We start from the raw sequence: 5,397 nt of genomic DNA, 5'->3' as shown, positions 1-5,397 counted from the left end.
TCCGCCCGGCCTGCCCGGCGCCTTTAAAGCCGCCGCGCCAGGTGAGGCTCCGCGGGCGGGGCTCCCGCTCCCGCTGCCACCGCCCCGGCCCCTCCCCGCTCGCCCGGGTCTTGCAAAGGCGGCCAGGGGGCGAGACCGGCTCCATCGCTGCAAGGGGAGGGGGCTCCCCCCCCTCTCTCTCTCTCTCTCTCTCTCTCACACACACACACACACCCACCCCTGAAACTTGGTGTCGACGGCTGTGTTTCGGTTACGCTGGGGGAGCTTTTCTGGCAGGGGGAGCCTCCCTCTTGATTCAGCACCCGCTTCCAAATTGCTTTCACCTCCCTACATCGCTTAATGCGCTTTTAGCTTTCTGCATTTTTAACGAGGGTTCAGCTGCTGGAGGCAGCATTTTTCAAAATAAAAAGTACCCAAAGAAGGAAATAAAACTTTTACAGTGACATCTTCAAAAAGGGATTGTCCAAATCTCTCTCTTTGGTTTCTCGCTTCCACTTTTGAGTCTCACGCCTTTGAGTCCCGTCCCCCCAGTTATTGCAACTCACCATGGGGCTCGATCCTGGCCATCCCTTTCTCAAGGCCACGTGGTTTCTCCCGCTAGGAACCCCGGACCCCAAGGCACGAGCAATCCAAGGTTGTGGGAGCTACGATTTTCAAGGGCCTGGTTGTAGAGCACCAGTGGGGGAGCCCCCAGTCCAGGGACCATCATTGCCCGAGTGGTAGAAGATCCTGGAAGGACTTTGCAATTTGGGAGACAGCGAAATATTCCAGAAGATGCAGGAAAGCGTCTCCAGCAGAGAGGCGCTGGAGTTTGAGCTTCCATAAAGATTTAACCTGGGACCCCGCCTTCTCATTCCTGTTTGAAGGTACCTGTGGACAGCTTCACAACAGTCAGAAAAGGCCCTTTTGCCATGCTCAGAGGTATAGCTTCCTTCACTTGTCAGGCTTTCCCAGCTAGAGATGAGTGCCCACTTGCTAAGGTTTTAGACTAGTTTTAAATTTATTTGTGGTTTTAACGCACTTTTAATTATCTTATGTGTAAATTACCTTGAGGTGGGGATTTAGAACATGATTAATAAATCAGTGATGATGATATTAATAATAAAGACACAAAACCCTAATCAAATCAGAAGATCCACAGACATTTTTTTAATTTAAAAAAACCAGAATGCCAAAAACATTATTTAAAGGTCACTTGTATTTCTTCTTAAAATATTAATGCTCTTTAATCAGTTTTCCAATGAATAGGCTAAAAACAGGCACTTGGGTAATATGAAACCACAGCTATAATATATGCAGGTAAGTGTGTTATGGAATCAATAGTTGGCAAAAGACTGGAGGACTTTGTGTCCAGTTTGGGCCATGAAAATGGGCTCTTAGCAGGCTCAAGGCCTTTACAAGAATCATATGAGGGATGAGGAACATTGTGGCCCTTTGGGTGCTCTTGGACTTCCAGCTCCCATCAGCCTCCCAGTGCAACCAATGACCTGGGCTGCTGGAAGTTGTAGTCCATCTACATCTGGAGGAAGCCCACAGTCTCCCCAAGCCCTGGATTAGACAAATTCATAGAGGAAGAGCTGCCTGCCTGTGACTGTTGTTGGCCACAATCACTACATGAAAACCTCCATGTGCAAAGGTAGCCTGCCTCTGAATATTGGTGGCTAGGGGGGCAAGCAACTGGGGTGAGGTCAGGGAATGGCCCATTGCTTTCTGCCTCACTTATCTGCTTCCTAGAAGCATCCAGGGGATTGTCTTGGGAAACAGGAAACTGTTCTAGATTGACAGAGCCATTTAAACAAATCACACCAGGGAGAGAGCGGGTGATGCCACCACTATGCCAAGAGAATGGCCTCTATATAATATACTCAGCCAGGTGTGAGGCAAACCACACACACAACAAAGCATGAATGATAGCCAAACCATCCTGTGGCACAGTCAGCAAAGACCCAGGCCGTGGTTAAGATTTTAGTGTTTTACTGTATTTGTATGCTCCTCGGAACACCCAGCATGGGTGGAAGAGGCTGGATATCAATAAAAATAAACAAATATTTAACTGTGAGCCCGGCTAGTTTAGCACCGTCTACTCCTTTCCAGGATTTCAGAGAGAAATCTCTCCCAAGCCCTTCCTAGAGGTGGTGGGGACCATCTGCATGGAAAGCAGCTGCTGTGCCACTAAGCCATGGCCTTTCCCTTGTTCTCACACACTTAAAAAAAAATCTCAACACATGGAGGGAAAGCAGATGAAGCCACCAGGACACACAGCCCGTTAGGAGAAAGGGAGATACAGCCATTCCTGGAGGAAGGGTTCAAGACCCACTGGGGGAAGGAGAATCCAGCAGGGAAAGAGGTTCATTCAGGGCAGGCTATGAGGGAAGCCAGAGACACCTGTTTGACAGAACCAGCTTCCAGTAACAACCTGCGTCTAGCACTTGGGTCTGGCAAGTTCAAGCTCCCTTGGGAATATGGATTATCCTCCTACTCTAACATTTTCCATGTCTGGCCAACATCAGATTGTATTAGAGGAGGCAAAAGAGAGGATGTTCCTGGGAGCCACTGCAAGCTAAACAGGGCATCTCTCTAACCACCAAGCCACAGCACCAACAGCTGGCAATGGCACCATGGGGTATAGTCAATAATAAGAATAAGAATAATAAATAATTTATTATTTATACCCCACCCATCTGGCTGGGTTTCCCCAGCCACACTGGGCGGCTTCCAACAAAATATTAAAATACAATAGTCCGTCAAACATTAAAAGCTTCCCTAAACAGGGCTGCCTTCAGATGTCTTCTAAAAGTCTGGTAGTTGTTTTTCTCTTTGACATATGGTGGGAGGGCATTCCACAGGGCAGGTGCCACTACCGAGAAGGTCCTCTGCCTGGTTCCCTGTAACTTGGCTCCTCACAGTGAGGGAACTTCCAGAAGGCTCTCGGCGCTGGATCTCGGTGTCTGGGCAGAACGATGGGAGTGGAGACACTCCTTCAGGTATACTAGACCGAGGCCGTTTTGGGCTTTAAAGGTCAGCAAATCAAATCTGCTACATATCTATTGCTGGAAAATTACCGTAATTCAAACATTAAGTGATACTAGAGGACAAGCAAAAAAAGATTCATTTTCAAAGCATGCGGCAAAAATATACTGCTTATATTAATAATGATAACAGTGTTCAAATGCCCCCTGTGAAATATGCTACTATTTGGAATTAGTAGTAATGTTTCACTTTTAAGTGAGAATATCATAAGGCCTTGAGGTGAATATTGTGACCTTTTAAAAAAATTGTTACTACCACCACCACCACAACACAAGTAAAGATAATTATTTTTCCCAGAGGATGTGAACAAAACAACCCAAATTTGGTGGTGTCTCTTTCTCTGTGTATTTAATTTTTATTCAGTTCTGTTACCTTTCTTTTTTCTTATATATTATTGAATTATTTGTTCTTGTTTCAATAAAGGGGGGGGGGGAGGCAGCTAGCACAGTTAAAAGGATTCTATTTCCCATTAGTTCCTGAGTGCTTCTGAACGCCAGTTAATATGGCAGATGGATTTATTTTTTTGTTCCTGTAGGACTGTGCAAGCTTTAAAGTTACACAGAATGGTTTATCAAGATGGATAGGAAGGTAAGTGACTCTCAGGGCTGTGCAAAGAGCAAGGCTGTTGCTCCTATAATGTTCACATTGCTTCAGCTGCCTTATGTTTAGCCTGGGAGATTACACCCTCCAAGTGGGCAGGAATGGGCTGAAGTGTGTAGAAACTAGCTTTCTGCATGAAAGTCATTGCACCTCCCACTTTTGCCTCAGGCCCCACCCACCCCTAGCATGTGGCCCTTGGGAAATTCCCCACAAGGGAATGGGGCCCTCAGGCTAAGAGAGGTTTTCATTGCCTGCTTTAAAGGTCTCTAAGGAGATCCTGACAGGAGAACCAGGAGGGTGCCTTTTCATGGCAGGCTGAGCTTTCCTTATTTGGGCACAGAGGTGACACCTGAGGCCTCTCTGTGGCACAATATCCTGATGGAGCTCAGCTTTCATCAAGTTGCCACCTGCCAACTATATTTCCAGAGAAAGCATCTGACTTCCTCTCCCACACCTTCTGATCTGCATTTCCTCGTCCATGAAAGCAGGGTAGATGGGCCGGAATGCAAACAGAAGGTGCTTCTCTCTTCCCTCAGCAGGCCAGAGGGAGCGGTTTCGGTTGTTTTGTATGCAATCCCTCCCTTCCCCCACCCAGGGCCTGTCCGTTGGTTCATGAGTGATTCCATCCCTTTGGCATTTGCAAACGCAGCCTTGATCTCCTTTTGCTTGCAGCCCACGAGTCGGCTGTTCGTTCCGGCTCATCCATGCATGGCTGGCAGGATAAGCTGGGAGGTTTACAGGTCCCTTTCCTCCCAACCCCCACTGGGCCACTGCAAGGCCTCCATGCAGCCGTCCCAACTAGGTGTCCTTCAGGTGCTTCGGACTACAACTCCCATCAGCCCCAGCCAGTATGGCCACATGATGCTAATAGGAACAGCTGTATTGGCAGGGGCTGGTGGGAGTTGTAGTTCAAAACATCTGGAGGGAAAGGCTGCTTTGATGACAGGGTTGAACTGCAGTCTCAACATGATGGTGGGAGCCAGTGTGGTGTAGTGGTTAGAGCATTGGATTAGGACTTGGGAGACCAGGGTTCAAATCTCCACTTGGCCATGAAGCTTACCATGTGACCTTGGGCCAGTCCTTGCTACAGACATCCTTCTTTCAACCAACCTTTCAAAAATCCTTATCCCAGTGGTTATCTGTCCTCGATATGAACTGATGCTGTTATTTTAAACTGCATAGTTATTGTTGCTTTTAAAAATTCCTTTAATATGCAATTGTTTTTGACTGTCAATTCACCCTGGAAATAGCAATGAGGTCCTTACCCTTGGACGTGCCTGGTTATTATCATTTGCAGTAGTAGTATTAAAATTATTTATTTTCTTATTACCCACCCTTCATCAGCACTGTGAGATGTTTCAGTTATGTCCAATAACTTGGAGAAGACACTCTGAAGCTTCCCATTCTCCCTGCTCTCTCCCCCAGCCTTGCTCTGTATAGTGACTGAGGCAGCTTGCACTTAAAGCTAATTATTATAAAAATCATAGAATTGTTAAGTTGGAAGGGTTCCTGAGGATCATCTAGTCCAACCCCCTGCAATGCAGGAACCTTTTGCCCAATGTGGGGCTTGAACCCACAACCCTGAGATTAAGAGTCTCATGCTTTACTGACTGAGCTATCTTTGATGATGGTGATGGTGATGGTGATGATTTTCTTACCCAGTCTTCACCATGATATTCCAGGAGTGGTAAAGGTAAAGGGACCCCTGACCATTAGGTCCAGTTGTGGCCGACTCTGGGGTTGCAGTGCTCATCTCGCTTTATTGGC

The sequence above is a fragment of the Podarcis erhardii genome (assembly GCF_964252035.2).
Source record: "Podarcis erhardii genome assembly, chromosome: 7".
Taxonomy (NCBI): domain Eukaryota; kingdom Metazoa; phylum Chordata; class Lepidosauria; order Squamata; family Lacertidae; genus Podarcis; species Podarcis erhardii.
The sequence above is the reverse complement of the archived record's forward strand: the minus strand, read 5'-3'. Positions refer to the sequence as shown.